Genomic DNA, 18,466 nt, shown 5'->3' with positions numbered 1-18,466 from the left:
TGACCCCTTTCACACAGCAAGCCTCTAAGTGAGACCCCCCCCCCTTATAAATTAAAAAACACTTTTTTATATTTAACACCATTATAAATGCTGGAGGTGAAGCAGGGTTTGGGGTGGAGGCTGAGAGCTCACGACCCCCCCAGGTAATAACCTCGCCATCCCCTGAGGGGTCACGATCCCCAGTTTGAGAACCCCTGCCATATGGTTTATATTCCTGTAGAATACATTTCATCCCTTCCATTGAGTTAAAGAAAGTAGAAGAACAATTTGCTTCTCTACTGCCTGTAATTACAATATTTTTTTATCCTGCCAGTATAATCCTTACTGATCAGGTGTCTAACATTATTAGTGGACAGTATGCCTCCATTGTGTTACATTATATTTCCAGTATAAGAAGTTTAAAGCAACAACAAGAAAGAAAAAGATTGTGTCATAGTTTCTATTAAAGAAATAATTGGATAAGCTTAGGGTATTCAAAATAAAGTTTGTAAATTCAATTGCTTAAACACAATTTAAATACAGCTACAAAACATTATAAATAAATAAATAAGCAAACAAATTGTTAACTGGAAAAATATATGTAAGAATGCCTGAAATGCAATTTAAATTATGAAATGAAACTTTCCATTCATCTAGCATCAATCACTTTTCCAAATATTTACTTATTCATTGCTTTCAAAATGGATAATTTATTTAAAGGACATGAAGAACATCAGTTCTCACTTGGGTGCATTGCATCCATTTTGCCTAGACCAAGTCTGCCATCCCCCCCGCTTGAAAGGAAAAGATGTATAATTTTAAATTCTACCCAGTGCATGTAATTTTTTCCCATGACCTCACTGACGTCAGCAACACAAATCTTACATTGTTTTTATTACACAGTTCTGATATTAACACATCAAAACCAAGCAATTCAGAACTAGATATAACTGACTATGACAATTATTAGAGACACTTTTAAATCAAGCAATTCTATTTAGAGTTAATGGATTATTAGTCTAGAGATTACAAAACACAAGTGTATTTCATAAATACGTCTCAGCATATGCAACTACTATTTCAATCAATTTCTTTCTGGCTGAGCAGACTAAGAGGAGACTCTTTGATGTCCATTTATATTGCTTTTCCTTGGCTGAACCTTGAAAGCTTTTCCTCTTTGTTTGTTTGTTTGTTTTTGTTTCCAATGAGTGGTAGAACCTAATTTGAGAGTTCTGGAATTTTTAATAGGTATTTCTTCAGTATGAATCAAGAAGGCTGATATTTACATAGGGAGACAATAAACATAGTAGGTAGCAGTTTTAAAAAAACAAAAAAACCTCCTGTTGCAGATAGGATGTAAGCAGAATGCAAACCTGATTCTGAAATTAGCCTCCAAGTGCTTCAATGAAGCATACATTATAGGGGCATTGATTTACAAGGTAAGTAATTACATTCACTTTTCAACACTGAATTTCTGGCTTTGCATGGGTGCTTAGTGGTCTAATTTCTAAATATCCCTCCAGGCCTATACACCAGGGGCTATACACCAGGCTTTTTTATATACTGGTATATAATTTGGAGAAAAAAAAGAGTCATTTGTATACTATATACATGTAACATAGCAAGAAAAATGTTATGGTGCCTAAAACCCAGACAGCCATTCTGTCAGACATGACTATTACTACAATTTATTTACATGGCATGGGAAAATGTGCTAAGACCCTTTTCAGAATTAAACAAACAAACCAAAACCCCACAGTCCCTGCCTCAAAGAGCGTATTAGCTAATTGGGAAGATACAAGGCTTTTTTCTTATTCAGATTTACACAATAAAGTAATGCTTTTTTTTTTCCCATCCCACTCTTCATCTTCCTAGACCTTGGGCTGAATTCTGAAATCCCTCATTAGACAGCAGTTTAAGAACATATTATGATAACGAGCCACTCTCAGCTTGTACCATGGAATACTGTTGAGTGTTGCATCTGCTTGTACCTGTTTATAGTGTAAGCTTTTGGGGGCAGGGATTCTATTAGTTGTTTGACACATTCTACTTACTGTAAAGAAGTGTGTCCATTTATATTGCTATATACATTAAATAGCAATATATAGAAGCGACTAATGTTAATGTCATGACAGATGGCATGTAATGCAAAATATTAACTTGTTTCATAACAAATTCTCATTATTATGGTAACAATATCTGAAAACAGCCATAGAGTTAACACATTTCCTAATTATAGTCCTAAATAAATTGGGCTCACCTGTGCCTTTGAGCCACAGGCTTCTGGTATGGGCAGATTACCAGGGGATATATTGCCTCAGGGAATCAAAATGTCTCCTGAAATTGCCAGACATGCAGGGAAAGCCCAGGCGAGGTTATATGCCTCAGGAGCCTTCTCTCTTCCTTATTCCTTTTGGGATGCTAGCACTACTAGACAGTAGCAGTTCTTACACACAGGGAGCAAAAAGACTGCAGTTATGGCTGTTACGGTCTTTCATCCTTGCACATATTGCATGGGTGACAACAGCTAGGCTGTAGGTGGTGGAGGGTATGTCCGTTCCTTCCAAACCTCTGTGTGCACTCATCTTATGTCCTGAGAAAGGACTCTGATTTTTCAAGGGGTTTATTTACTCTTGTTTACAGAGCTGAAAATGTTATGCTCCTAAAAATTATGTTGGCAAATGCTCAGACCTTTCAAATACTCTACTAAATTATTTCTCTCAATAACCTATTCTGTCACTCCATTCCTGTGCCAGTGTTACGAAAAGTATGTGTTTCCATTTGTTAATTTTAAATGTACTATATAAATTTTCTTGTGGCACCTTATAGCCTAACAGACGTTTTGGAGCATGAGCTTTCGTGGGTGACATGTACATGCATCCGACGAAGTGGGTAGTCACCCACGAAAGCTCATGCTCCAAAACGTCTGTTAGGCTATAAGGTGCCACAAGAGTCTTTGCTGCTTTTACAGATCCAGACTAACACGGCTACCCCTCTGATATATAAATTTTGAGTATCTCAGTTTTTATATTAAAAAGGGAGTATCTTGTTGATTTGTTCTATACCTCAGCCAGTAAGTTCTTAGCCATCTCTTTACTAGGCAAAATAATTTCATTCTTTGCAGTCACTTGTAATATGCAAAAGCACTTAACCTTTAGCCATTTTCATTTCCTTTCTCTGGGTATTTTAATCTCACCTAGATTTTTCTTGATACAATGATAATTCAACAGCACTCCAGATAAGGCTGTGATGTAGCATTGTTTTTAATACAAAAAAAAACACATATAATTTTCTATACCTTCTTAAATGCAACCAAGCATCCTAATTGCTTTTTGAACTGCTGATACACCTTGTATAGGCACATTCATGGAGCTATGAGAACTTCTTGAACTTTTTACAGAGAGAATTCTGCTGGCTAGGAGCTCATCAGCAGCAGCGAATACAAGGAGTTCAAATTATTTCTCCAATTTGCACTACCTTGTATTTTTCTAATCTAATACCTTGTATCACATGCTACCTGATCTCCCAGTTTCATTAAGTCCTTCTGAAGTTTTTTAACTATCCTCATTAGTTTTCAGTAATTTATGTGATTTCTAGTTATTAGTAATATAAAGACACTGATTTTCCAAATACAGTATTGTACGCAGCATGTAAGGCATACGCAAAAGGCATTCACAGTGACGCAAAAGGGAGTGCACAGTGGTTGAACTTTCTGACAATCCTCCATTCCCTCCCTGCTAGTGTTCCCCAGAGGAGGTAATTTCTGGACATCCTGCCTTGCTGGCTGAGGTTAAAAATATAAGAGTGGCCATACTGGGTCAAACCAATGGTCCAACAATCCCAGTATCCTGTCTTCCAATGGTGGCCAGACCAGATGCTTCAGAAGGAGTGAACAAAATAGGGCAACTTATCGAGTGATCCATCCCATATCATCCAGTCCCATCTTCTGACACTCAGAGGTTTAGGTGTCCCTAAAGCACCTAAAGCAGTGGTAGGAAACCTGTGTCCCATCAGGGTAATCCTTTGGCGGGCTGCCAGACGGTTTGTTTACATTTGCATGGCTGCCCACACATCCCAGTGGCCGCAGTTCACCAGCGGATTACCCAAACAAACTGTCTGGCGGCCGCCAGCGGATTACCCTGTCAGGCCATGTGCGGCAGGCCACCCACCACTTACCTAAAGCATGGGGTTGTGTCCCTGATTATCTTGGCTATTAGTGGCTGATGGACCTATCCTCCATGAACTTATCAAATTATTTTTTTAATGCAGTTATGCTTCTGGGCTTCACAACATCCTCTGGCAACAAGTTCCACAGATTGACTGCGTGTGGTGTGATAAAGTACTTCCCTGTGTTTGTTTCAAACCTACTCACCATTAATTTCATTGGGTGACCCCTGGTTCTTTTGTTACATGAAAGGGTAAATAACACTTCCTGATTCACTTATATACCTGTGCCATACCATCTCTCCTGCTATGGAAGGTGTTCCAGTCCTCTAATCTTTTTTGTTGCCCTTCTCTGTTCTTTTTCCAATTCTTATATATATAGATAGATAGAGAGAGAGAGAGAGAGAGAGAGAGACGGGGTAAGTAGACTGCATGTAGTATTCAAGGTGTGGGTATTCCATGGATTTATATAGTGACATTATGATTATTATCTATCCCTTTCCTAATGGTTCATAACATTTTGTCAGTTATTTTTGACTGCTGCTGCATACTGAGCAGATGTTTTCTGAGAATTATCTACAGTGATAACACAATCTCGTTCTTGAGTGGTAACAGCTAATTTAGACCCCATCATTTTGTAGGCATAGTTGGGATTATGTTTTCCAATGGTCATTACTTTGCATTTGTCAAAGTTGCTGTGGTATGGTATCAGACATTTTATTTGGAGCTATGTTTTCACACAGACTGCTTTCTGTTCTGTGTTATAGGTCTGTGCTTTATGTTTGTACTTAATGAGATAGTGAAGGATCCTGTGTTTACAAACGGCAGAATCTGCACTTTGAAATGTGTTACATTTAGTGAGTTAGCCAGTAGCGTTCATAATCCAAAATGGAAAATGAATAGATTCATATGACCTCCAGGGTGTAATAAAGTCTGTGAGGGTTGACTCTCAATGCTCATGGATCCTCGATGGTAGGCCTTACCCTAATCTAGAACTGAGAACCATGACTTCCCACCCAAGCCATCTAACACATCCTATATATGAGGAAGATGTTAATGATCTGGCACTGTCTTTTGATTCAGCTCTCAGTAGTCAATATAGAACTATAAACTATTATCCTTCTTCTGCACACAACCAGTGAAAAGCAAGCAGAGCTGGACCTAATGACCTATCCACGGTTCATAGGTTTTGCAAATAACAGAGGGCAAGGGACTGTTAGAAAACCCTTCTGTCAAGGTTGGGAGTCGTGGAGCTGTGTATTTTTAAATTCTCAACCTGGCTTATGTCCTGACCATCCTTTGCTAAAACCCATGTCTCCAATTGTAGCATGCCTTCTGGGTGGCCTTCTGCTGATTCTTAAGATGATCAAGGTTAACCAATGATATCCAGCCACAGCCATTAAAAGAGTGTGAATTCCCAGCTGGCTGATTTGACCTGGTGTCATCATAACTAGGAACAGTGTCACATCAAAATCTCTAAACTTTGACTGGTCCTAGTTCAGGGCTAGGGTGGTACTGACAGTGGAATTACTAACTGGATCATTTGTAGCCATCCCACCAGTGTATACTGGTGGAGTGTAATATTATGTGGGCTGAAATGCTGATTTTACATGATGATCCCTGTGGAATTCTGAGTAGGGTCTCTAAGTCCTAACCCTTCTGGCCACTGACCCTGAATTCCTGGTTCAAAAATGGTTTGTACACCAGCAGAAAGCGAATTTAGTAGTCTGACATTGCAAATGCATCATGTGATAATGACCTCACATTTCCCTAATCAGACCATACTGAGGTCCCCAGACTTTGTGGCCTTTAGAAAGTGTACCAACACACAGAGGCGCCGACTTTGTGATTTGGCAGGGGATGCTCGACCCCTGCTCTTCCCCAGGCCCTGCCTCCACTCCACCCCTTCCCCCAATCCCCCATTCTAGCCCCACATCTTCCAACGCCATTCAGTTCCCTCTCCAGAGCACGACCTGTCCCCACTCCTCCTCCTCTCCACCAGCACCTCCTGCATGCCACTGAAAAGCTGATAGTGGCAGGCAGGAGGCACTTGGAGAGAGTAGGAGGAGCTAAATGGCAGGCCTGCCAGTGGGTGCTGAGTACCCACTCATGTTTTTCCATGGGTGCTGCAGCCCCGGAGCACCCAAGGAGTCAGCACCTCAACACATTCATTTTTTTCCCTCCTGAATGTAGGGAAAAGCCCTTTTTTATACTGACTGAGATCATAAAACATCCTGTGTTTTTGAAAGACAGGATCCACATTTTGAAGCTTGCTGCAAATGCTTATAATAGGAATACAACTGTCACTTGCTGGCTTGAAAGCAAAGGACAAACACAAAGTTATAATCTAGATTTACAAATCTGCTAGAAACAGGAAGATAAAACACTAGTTTTTGACCGGATATTCACCTGTGCAAAAAAACCCAAAACATTTAGTAGGTTCTTCCTTCTCAAATTAAAGCTTTTGAAAAACTACTGATGCTTTTCAGAGTGCCCAAAGCACACTCTTGGTAGTAATTATATGTGAAGTTCAATTCTGCCCTCATTTTCATGGATGTAATTACCATTGACTTCAGTGGGAGTTGTGCAGTGTATAAGAGAGTGTAATCAGAATCTTGAGATAAGGATTGATGAGATACAAAACATCGAATCCTATGTACTTCTGTGTAGCAAGTCAAACATTGTTTGACTGTTTTCCTGATGAACATACAAAGCCAAACAGTGTTACTGATTCAGGAAACCACATGAGCATTTCCTTAAGTCCATCATTGTTAGGACAGAACTTCAGCATGTGCTTTAACTTAAGCAAGCATTGAAATCCCGTGGGGCACAAACATGAATTTTCCCCTTAATAATATAACTGATAGAGTTCACCTTTGTCCTCCCCTTACATGGAGTACATATTAATAGATTTTGCACATTTTTATCAACATTTACGTATACTATATTTGTGCAGAGTTGTCTTTTCCTGCACAGATCATGTCCCTTTTCCTATAGATGTGTATGTCTTCATTTATAACACCACCACCTATCTCTTATGCAGCATTTTTCATCAATAGATGTTAGAGCACTTTACAAAGTATGTTACTATCATTATCCCTATTTTACAGGTAGGGAAACTGAGGCAGAGAGGATGAAGTGACTTATCCTATGTCACCCAGCAGACGAGTCAGAGAGTCAAGAACAGAACCCAGAGGTCTCCTAAGTGCCAGATCTAGTGAGTTGTACACTTGGATACACTGCATTTAGTTTGAGCCTTTACATTTGACTTAATTTTACACTCACTGTAAGACGTGAACCTCAAAATGTACAAACGCAATGTGGTTTAGTGGCCAGGGAACTAGATTAGCTATCAGAAGACCAGGGTCTATTCCTGACTCCTAGCTTGAACTGCTGTCTGACTTCAAGAAAACCACTTCATCTCTCTGCTAAGCCCTAGTGAGAATGCTTGATCAGTAAACATTGGGGAAAATACCATCTGATCAAATTTAATTCTCAATGTCCTCTAACTCAAGTTAAAAGCCTTCAGAAACTTTGAGATTGTTCAGGATTGGACATGTATATACTCCATTATTCACTGGTGCTGATGGCCCATTCTTACTAAGATATATTGCTAGAAGTTCATATTTAAGCACATTGTTAAAAAGAGATTTATTAGTTGAAATCTTTAAAAATAGCTAAATACTTTTAATTACACATTCTGGTGTCAGGCAGGTTCTATGGGGAAATAATTTGCATGGCACCACTTTGCTGCTTCATAATTTAAGTCTTAGCTAACTATTTTCTAAAGGTTCCCACACCAGTGAGGACTTTTTATATATTCTTAACATAAAAATATAATAGCATCAAGATGCAGCTGATATCTTAAAGAAAAAGCTGGCTAGAGAAAGAGGCTTCTTTACCAATCTGAAAACATGCTCAAATGCATCAGACAAAAGCCACAACTGTGAAAAACAAAATCAACTCAATATTTTGATTGGCAATGAGAGTAAAGACAAAGACAAAAAATATTTCACAGAACATGGGGACTATTTTCATACTTAGCGTGACACAATCATAAATAAAGGCAATGAAAGCAAAACCAATATTTTATCAAGTCTACTAGGGGAAGCTAATAATGTAATGAAGTAAGTTAGCTTATCAAGACTATATTTAATACATAGCTCAAAGCAAGGTCAGTCATTGTAAGTGCTCTCTACAACAGTTTATTTTCTGCTAATTATATTTTTCTATTTTAAATCAATACTTTCTACAACTTTATACCTTAGCTTGTTAAACCCTTTTAGAGCAAGCTCTTTATCTGTACTCTATCAGGCCAATTGTCAGGTCCCAAGACAATTGTAAATCATAAGTGAAAATGCATCTAAACAGCTCTATCTAATCACATAAAAGGTTCTATACTTAACCTTTCTTGTACTTTGCTAATATAAAACTCAGAAATTAACAGGTAAATATGTTCACTTTCCTCAAAGACTTTAATGAAAAAATGCTTTACAAAACAGCATAAAGGGCAGCTTCCTTAACTCTACAGTCTACAGTAAAAAAAACCATGAACTTGTATTATTCAGCATGTTTCATTCTGGAAAATGATGTTGCCCGTTTGAGTGCTATGTCATGTTACTAGTGCCATGGCATGCCAGTATAATGCAATCTCCCAGTGTTTCTCTACCAGTTACCCTAGTTCTCTGAATGAATGCAGCATCTTCCCCATAGCTGTGAATGGCAGTATCAGTTTTTCCAGACAGCAGTACCTCAGAGCCAACTACCAGATCACAATAGATGGTGCTGGCTGCATTCCTTCACCTAAGTTATATTACTACTAGCCGTCCCCTCTCCTGCTGAGAAAGAGTCCAAAGGGAATTCCCAGGGTCTTCTATAGTGAAGCACATTCCATTACTGTTTTATCTTTGTGACTTTTGAACTCTTTGATACTCCTTCTTCAATGGTCTTTGTATGAGTACATTAATGGATTCAGTCTACATCCAAGAATGTTTTATACTTTGTACAAAAAATAGAAGATCAACATGTTATTGCTGTACTAAAAATCAAACACATAGAACATTCTTTGGACTCGGAAAGAAACCATGCCAGAGGCAAGGACATTAACTCAAGTTCACTTTGGGGTCAGCGTCTCCCTCAAATGCTACAGTTTCATGGAAAAAAATCATGCACTTCTTCCATAACATTGAAGATAAATGCATGCACGTTCTAAATATGTATTTGAGATGGGGAAATGGAATTCATCCTATTCCTGATCTGAGTGATTATAAAGGGATACAGATAATGACCACACACATTTTAAGATATCATTTCATGATAATAATAATAATTAATGGAGATATACCTATCTCCTAGATCTGGAAGAGACCCTGAAGGGTCATTGCTAGCCTTTGCTAGCAGGACCAAGTACTGATTTTGCCCCAGATCCCTAAGTGGCCCCCTCAACCCTCGGTTTAGCAAGCCAATGCTCAAACCACTGAGCTATCCCTCCCCCCAAAAAATTATTTCCAAAATAATTTGGTAATTTATTTCCAAAAAGCTATATGTATGGTAGGGCAAGTTATATCAACACCAAGCAGATCTACTTTACATTATACCGGTATTTATCCTAAAAGTTTACTAACAACTACTGGTCACCTCAACATTTTGGGTAAAGCCCAGAAAATCCACTTCCAGGAAAATACAGGACAACAAATTACATCTGCCATTCACAACCATACTGACATCTCCAAAGACAATATTATCTATGAGAACTTTAACAGCAATGCAGACATCAGATCAGAGCACTCTGAAGTGAAATGTTTTGATTTATGAGATGGAAAGAAACATTTAAGCCAAAATGTTTAGATGCTAAATCAATCACATTCATTGCTGACCATTTTATGTACTTCATGTTGGCTGTCAACCTCCTCTGAAATCTCACTGATAATTACCATATCTGAATGACACTCCCTGATAACATTATTGTGAATGTTAACCTTATTTACAAGAGAGCTAGCAGTATCAAGCAAAAACTCACGTAGGAGAAATCTGGACTATATCTTTCCCTTCTGGATAATCAGTATTTCTCAGTAATTCAGTAATTTGTAGCAAAAGCCCAGAACAGGCTGCTGCTTGCCATCTTTATGGCTCAACTCTTCTGCAGATAGTCAGGCTAAAGTGTACTTTCAATTATATTAGATTCTGTTCTTTTGCCTACTGTTACAGATCTAGTTAAGTGCCCAGTCTTAGCCTTTCAGACTGCTGTAAGGGGATCCAAACTCGGGATCCCATGTGCTTTAAGCCTCCAGAGTCTGAACAGAGTCCATGCACTCTCCTTAGCTTGGAATGCCTAGGAAAACTTCCGGGGTGCACACTGTCCACCTAGCACTTCTTCCTGAGACATGAAATCTCACAGCCCAAATGTCCAGCCTCTTGGATAAGTACTCTTCCTGTAGCTTAAACACACCCTCACCCAGAACTCAAGCTGTGTGCTTTTTCTGGGGTGTAACACAAAACACAGAGACTGCATAGGATTCTAAACCACGAGAAACACAGAGATCTATACAGAAATAAACCCGGAACCAGAGGTGAAAGTAAGCCGGTCTGGTCCCATGTACCGGTAAGAGCCGGTACACAGCCAACTGTACCGGCAGGGCTGATGATGAGGGGAGCCAAAAGGGGCCTGGTAATTTTAAAGGACCGAGGGCTCCTGTCAGTGGCCAGAGCCCCTGGCCCTATAAATCGTCGCCAGAGCCCTGGGGCTCCTGGCCACTGCTACTGTGCCAGCGGCTGGAGCCCCGGGCCTTTTAAATCGCTGCTGGAGCCCTGGGGTCGTGATGGCGGCCAAGAGCCCTGGGGCTCCAGCGGCGATTTAAAGGGCCCGGTGCTCCCGGCCACCACCGCTGCTACCACACAAGATGCCGGAGCCCTTTTAAATCACTTCCAGAAGGGTAGCACTAGCAGTGGTGGTGGCTTGGAGTCCCGGGCCCTTTAAAACGCCACCCAGCACTGAAGGGCTGGCTGGGGGAGTCTGGCCTCAGACCCGCCCCTTCTGCCTGCGGTCTCAGAGGTTGAGCTACCTCCCCCCACCTTGCTCAGGACCCTGTCCGCCCTGCGTACCAGTAAGTCCCTTAAGTTAATTTCACCCCTGCCCCGAACACATTTCCCCTCCTCACTTTCCTTTACTACTCTAAAACATTCCTTGCTGGGATCCGAGTCATGTGGGGCCATCCAGCTTGTCTTGTCAATCATGGAACCTCTCTCTCCCCTAGTCAGCTTGCTTTGAGCTTGGTTGGTCCTGCAGCTAAACTGGGTCTTCCTTGCTATGAAAGCCTGCCTGTGTTTTCCCCTCTCATGCTCAAAGCTTCCTGTATGACTCTGAATCCCACAACTTTATGTGTCCTGCCACGAATATCTGGTTCCTTTGCCCTGGTAATTTTTCCACTCTCCAAACTACAGCTGTCAGGGCTGGGCTGTGGGTGGCTGGTATGCCCTGGTTAGTTGTGATCAGGAGATGAGTAGCAGGGTCGGGAGTGAGCTGGGTCAGACTGCCAGGAAGTCAGAGTTGGACACCAAGTTGCAGGCAGATAGCATGGTCAGAATCAAGCCAGATGTCAAGGACCATGGGTCTTTAACCCTAGTCCGTAGGGCTTTTTGGAGTCAGTAAGTTACAATATGTCACCCAATGACCTGCAAACTGTTATCAGAATAGAAGCTGAACTCTGCCACAAGACCCCAGGCCTGGGTTCTCCCTGCTTAGGACTGCTTCCCTTGCAATACCTGTTCTGGCTACTACCCTCTTGGTAACCTGCCCCTGCCTGCCTCCTGACACCTGACTCTCAGTTTTGCCCTCTTGCCTGCCTCAGATTCCGACTACCTGATATTTTACCCATCCTGACTCCCAACCCCTGCTCCGACTAGTAGGTCAGAGCAACCACGTTCCCATTGTGACACTGGATCAGAATACCAGGAAGTTGGGGTCAGGCACCAAGTTGCAGGTAGCAAGTGAATAACAGCATTGGAGTCAAGCTAGCTCAGAATATTAGGAAATTGGGGTTGGGCAGCAGGTTATAGACAGCAATCAAATAGCAATCTTGAGAACTAACTAAGGTCAGATGCCAGAGTCTAGAATCTACCGCAAGCAAGGTCTGGAGCAGAAGCAGGAAGCCAGTTGCTCATACAGCTTCTCAGGCTGGCTTCCGAGTTTAAATACTAGTATCAGCCAATCAGTAGGATCTCAGAGGCTGCCACTCAGGCCCTATTGAGCATGCTTCCTACCAAGCCTAGCTTCATGGGTCTTCCAGTAGAAGCCCAGTCTAAGCCTCCAGTGGTTATGTAGAAGCATCGGTGGTCCAGAATCCCCAGGGTTGCAGGTTCTTACGTAGCCCCCTACAGACCAGTTGGAGGAAGTGGCTTTTCCCCGCTCCAACCAACCTCTTTAGTGCACAGTTGTTAAGGTTAATGACTCTCCATTGGCTTTCATCTTGGAGATGAGCATTTACAGTCTTGTCAGCAGGGGTGGCTAGATATAGATTCCATACCACAAAAATTTTCATAAGAACAGCGTCACAATATCAAGCAGAATTTTATAAGTTGTACAGACAGATTCCCCAAATTGTCACACCTACCAAATCACCCATCACATAAGGCCTACCAAACTGTAGGCGGAACCATTTTCCATCCACATCAGCAAAAACAAACAAACAAACAAAGACAAACACTGACAACAATGCTTAGAGGACTTAATACTGGAACTTTATTGTACAACTATAGTACATTAAAATAGTCTTTGTTCTCAACCTATACACCTAAAAATGTGAAAAGTTTTTATTATTATTATACAACATAGTATTTGTGTGATCATTGCAATAAAACATTGCTGCAGTATTTCACTAAACCCAGGAAAATACAACAAACACTAACTGCTCTTTCTCCAAAGACTAAATCTCGAATGCAGAGTGCATTACATCTCTGACTGTAGCTCCAGCATCTTTATGTAATGTGGAAACCAGAATTACACACAATATTCCTTGCTGAAATGTTTCAAAGGATTGTCTAATTGTCTATTTACTAACAGAGAACCAAATTTAGAGCTTAACTGTAATGAGAGCAACAGTTCTGCATTTGGCCCTTAAACTTTAATACAGTTCAGCATACAGTACATCTACAAGAAATCTGGTGGCTTTTGCATTACTCCCAGGGGCCTTTCAAAGAACTTGTGTTTATCTTCAGTCTCAATGTGTTTTGATTTTGTAACATTATTATTTCTTTGCAATCAACAACTATCTCCGTTAGATCTTCTATAAAGATTAAAAAAATATCCTCTCAGAACAAAACTATCTAAATTGAATATGTTTGATTTTAGTTTCCAGATGAAGTCACAATTAGTTACACTGTAGTCACAGGTTCTTAGTGGTTTTACTATTTTACTTTTGTTTGAAAGAAAGTAGACTGAGACATGAACTCATCCTTATAGAGTCTCCATTACAGAAGCCACATTTTTCTGTGGCATAACATCATCTTAAGTGTTTTCTGCTTATTAACAATTGTTAATAGTTGAAGTAATCAGATCCTTTAATACCTTACTTATTCTTTCATGTTTAACTGAATTGTAGCAGAGGTTTATTAAACGGTCTGGGAACAAGAATGGCCCCTGAGGGAAAAAGAACTCATCAATTATCATTTTTGCATTAGTATGTTTCCTCTCCAGGTGAGCTATTAGGAATTAATTTCTTCAAGTCAATTAATGAGCATACTGAGCTGTATGATGATTGTGAATAATCTATGATGAGTGATGAAAAAAGGATAAACACTTCTGTATGCAAGCTCACAAAGAATAGCAATACTTCACTCCTCATCACCACAGTTCCTCTCGCAAAAATGTTATACAGTCTCTCGGCAGAAAAGAGAAAAGGTGATCAAGTGGCTTCCATACAATCAATTTGAACACACTTAAATTATAGTTCTTAGTGTGCTTTCATTTGCGAATCCAGATAGCCATTTACACACTTATCACACTCACACACAACTATATATGAGGAAAATATATTACACTGTGGACACCAGCTGGGAAGTTATTCATTAATCCTCAGAAATGTAATTTAGATCACTATTTCCTTTGGTTTCCTTTCCTATCTAAGTAAAGTAGACTTTCATCTTGATTGCATTAACAACTTTTCATATTCACAGCTGGTGGCTAGTAGAGATTATCTTTAGTATCTCAATTATTTAGATCTCAAATCACAAACTGACTTGAAAACTGCAAATTATACAGAGCCACTAAAAAGTCAATTTTGACAAAATAGTTAACACTATTAATATTAAAAAGGGGGAAGGAATGTAAGCCAAAATAGGGAAGGAACAGGTTACAGAATATTTAGAATAAATCTACTTTATCAAGTTAGCAGGACCTGATGAAATTCACCTAGAATAGTTAAGGAAGTAGCTGAAGGAATCGCTGAACTCTTAGTGGTTATCTCTGAGAACTAGAGGACAGGTGAGGTCCAGATGACTGGGAAAAGGGCAAACATAATACCTATCTTTTAAAAGGGGAACAAAGACGACTCAGGGAATTAGAGACATCAGTCAGTCTAACTTTGATACCAGAAATTAGACTGGAACAAGTTATTATACAATCAGTTTGTAAGCACTTGGGGGCTTTGAGCAGGGGGTTGGACTAGATGACCTCATGAGGTCTCTTCCAACCCTAATCTTCTATGATTCTGTGATAATAGGGTTATCAGGAAGTAGCCAGCATGGATTTGTCAAGAACATTCATGGACCTAATTTCATTCTTTGACAGGGTTACTGGCCTAGTGGGTAAGAGGGAAACTGTAGATATGATATATCTGGACTTTGGTAAAGCTTTTGACACAATCCCACATGACATTCTCATAAAGAAACTAGGGAAATGAGATTGCAATGAAATGACTATAATAAGGTGGGTGCAAAACTGGTTGGAAGACTGTACTCAAAGAGCGGTTATCAATGGTTTGCTGTCAAACTGGGAGGATGTATCTAGGGCGGACATGACAAACCCTTTGGGAAAAAATGCAGAAATTGGGCTTGTTTCTGGATTAATTGGCTTGTGAGTTGCTTGTTGGCTAGTTGATGCTTTTTTTTTATTGGCTCCCGGAAGTAGGGGCAAGGGGCAAGTAGGGGCAAGGGGGGAGAGAGAGTCGGGGTGCATAGCGGGCCCACCATAGTCCAGACTGCATGCCAACAAAGTGTTGGGGTTCTTAGGGACTGGCTTGTTTTGGCCTTGTTTTGAAATGGGATTAGCTTGATTTTTGGCTTATTGTGAAAGTCAGGGTGCTTGTTTACTGAACGAAAGTTGGCAACTGTGAGCTAGGGTGGTCCCACAGGGGTCTGTCCTGGGTTTGGTACTATTAAATATTTTAATTAATGACTTGGATAATGGAGTGGAAATTATGCTTACAAAATCTGCAGACGATGGCAAGTTGGGATGGATTGCTGGCACTTTGGAGAACAGGATTAGTATTCAAATGAGCTTGACAAGTTGGAGAATTGTTTGAAATCAACAAGCTGAAATTCAATAAAGGCAAGTGAAAATACTACATTTAGGAAGGGGAAAAAATGCATAATTACAAAATGGGGACTAATTTTCTATGTGGCAGTACCGCTGAAAAGGATCTGGGTTTATAGTGGACCACAAACTGAATATGAAACAACGCAGTAATTCACTTGTGAAAAGGCTAATATAATTCTGGGGTGTAATAACAGGAGTGTTGCATGTAAGACATGGAAGGAATTGTCCTGCTCTACATGGCACTCATGAGGGCTCAACTGGAGACCACGCTTTAAGGAAGATGTAGACAAATTGGAGAAAAGTTTAGAAAATCTTTGAGAAAAGGCTGAAAAAACTGGACATATTTAGTCTTGAGAGTACACAACTGAAAGGGGGACCTGATTACAGTCTTCAAATATGTTAAGGCAGGGGTTCTCAAACCTCATTGCACCACGACCCCCTACTGACAACAAAAATTACTATACGACCCCAGGAGGAGGGACCAAAGTCTGAGCTCATCCAAGCCCCACTGCCCCAGGCAGGGGGAACAAAGCCGAAGCCCGAGCCCTGCCAAACAGCAAAAAACTTGGCCTTCCACATTGCAAAAGTGTTCACTAAAAATTTCATAGCTTTTGTAGCAAGTTGAAACAAACATTTGTTGTACAAACATAACTCTCAAAATAAAGAGATGTTAATATTTTATCGCCATTTGAGCTCTGTACTACATATTGCAAAAGGCTGACATCTCAATCAATCACCCCAGAGTCCAAACTCTTTGCTCAGACTTCCGGCAGGTGTTTTTTGGCCAGTACACTACAATCTTCAGATGTAACGGAAACAGTGGCCATGTCTCATGGCCTATTAAATCTTTACATTTACCACTTATCCTTTACCTTTTAATAACTTTTAATACCTTTTAATGAAACTTCAATATTATTTCTTCCCCTCCTAATTCTCAACTCTTCTTTTTTTTCCCCAGAGCTTTCTTGATGCTGAGGACCAGCTGCTGTATCAAATTCTATTAGAGGAGCAAACACCATACCATATCTCCCTAAAGCATCTTGCATCTATCAGCTCAATGTGGTCAATTAAGAAAGGTCAATTAAGAAAATTAATATAGATTTCTCTCTTATAATTTATATGGAAGTTTCACATTCTCTCTGCAGTTTCCTCAAAAATACTTTAGTAATTTTGAAAAAGAAGTGATTTCCTGTGGTAACTGTAAACAGCTCAAAATCTCTGACAGAGCTCTCACACAAAGTTATAGTACAGTTTTAAGAATCTTATTGAGTCCTTTCAGTTGTAGGTTCTGCAAATACAGTAGAAGGATAAAAAGTCAACAAATGTGTTCTGTTCCTAATGTGACTATTCCGGGGAGTTCTGCTTCTATGTTCACCCTTCTAGGGTGTAATTTTGAAATGTGAGATGGTTTTATGCGGCTGAAGTAAGCACAGTATTATAGAAAATAAGTCAGATCCACAAATTAGTGAAGATACAGACATAGTTTAAGATTTCCCTTAGGCTATGACAATCTCACCACTGCTGACAGGAGAAAATACCCCAGCCCCCAGAAAAAAAATATTCAAACTCAATCATATCCTTCGGTGTAGTAAACTCCAAAAAGAGAATGTCAAACTACAAGGAGAATTAGAGACATGGGCTACTATTAATTACAATATTGATTCCTACCAGGTCTTCATAAAAATAATCTGTTTGATTTAAAACCTAATGTTGGATTGTACATCTAATGTAAAAAACCTTAGCACTTATGCATTAAGTCACCCACATCCCTTTCAACTGGATACTAAATAGTCACCATGGCAACAAAGCTGCTATGGCTTGACCTATTTTTGTTACTTGTGGTGGGCATCAAATGCAGTATTACTTCCCACTGTGGCATTTTGCTTGAATGGCTATGTAATCTTGAAAGGAAATATCATGTTTTTAATTGCTCCAGTGTAAATAATTTTACTATTTTAAATCAAAGCATCAGACTGAAAAATTGTGGCTACATTTAATAAAACAATTTTTTAAATTTTGTTTACATTTTAAAAACTCATTTAAATTTTGAATAACAATAACAAAAACATAATACTTTGGCATCAATGGGAGTTGTGAGTGCTCAAGACCTTGGAAAACTGAGCTTGCATAGAGAACAACAATAACTTTTAGTGCAAGTATTAGCACAGACACAGTGTGTGAGAAGCACATTAAAAAAATAAAACAGATTCTATGCCTCATCTAAGTTAAGAGTTTATGATTTTTATTACATAGTGCCATGTAAGGAACCTAACTAACTTTAATTCTTTAATTCCCAATCTATTTTTTAGGGATGAAGGAGAAGTTGATTAGTTGCTGCTAATGGTGGTGTGGAGAACCAGAGAAGCGCCTCTCCTATTGTAGGATTTTGATATTCCACATATTTTTTATTAAGATCTTTAGTTTGTTTTGGTTTCAGAGGCAAAGTGTTTGGTTTCTAAATACTGGGACGAGGAAATCCCAGCACAGATGTTCCAGATGTTCTCTAAAGATGGACATTTACTATTTCCAAGGAGGCGGCTTACTAGCAAGTTCTCCCTCTATTTCCAGTTGTTATAACCATGAGATTCACATACTAGTGGAAAGGACTTAAAGATCTGATGATATTATAAAAGAGTGGAAACATTTAATTTATTTTTATCCCATTTATCTAGAGTATGTTTAGCAAGGGGAGTGCAATAAAATTGTTGTTTTTTTTCTGCTTTAGACATGCAGATGGCATTGCCATTTGGAAAACAACAAATATAGTTTTGCTCAGTATCCACCTGTGATGGG

The 18,466-nt window shown here is 39.6% G+C and overlaps 1 protein-coding gene and 1 long non-coding RNA gene across 10 annotated transcripts in view; one reads left to right on the top strand and one right to left on the bottom strand.

Moving 5' to 3' along the window:
* Positions 1 to 18,466, bottom strand: part of PRKG1 (protein kinase cGMP-dependent 1) — an 885,489-nt gene that overhangs the window by 286,068 nt on the left and 580,955 nt on the right. The window lies entirely within an intron of this gene.
* LOC120409372 lies at positions 1,284 to 16,704 on the top strand. The gene is made up of 3 exons (XR_005601271.1): positions 1,284 to 1,418; positions 7,254 to 7,360; positions 16,632 to 16,704. It is a non-coding gene; the product is annotated as an uncharacterized LOC120409372 (long non-coding RNA).

This window comes from Mauremys reevesii, linkage group 7 (genome assembly GCF_016161935.1).
Source record: "Mauremys reevesii isolate NIE-2019 linkage group 7, ASM1616193v1, whole genome shotgun sequence".
NCBI lineage: Eukaryota > Metazoa > Chordata > Testudines > Geoemydidae > Mauremys > Mauremys reevesii.
The sequence above is the reverse complement of the archived record's forward strand: the minus strand, read 5'-3'. Positions and strand labels throughout refer to the sequence as shown.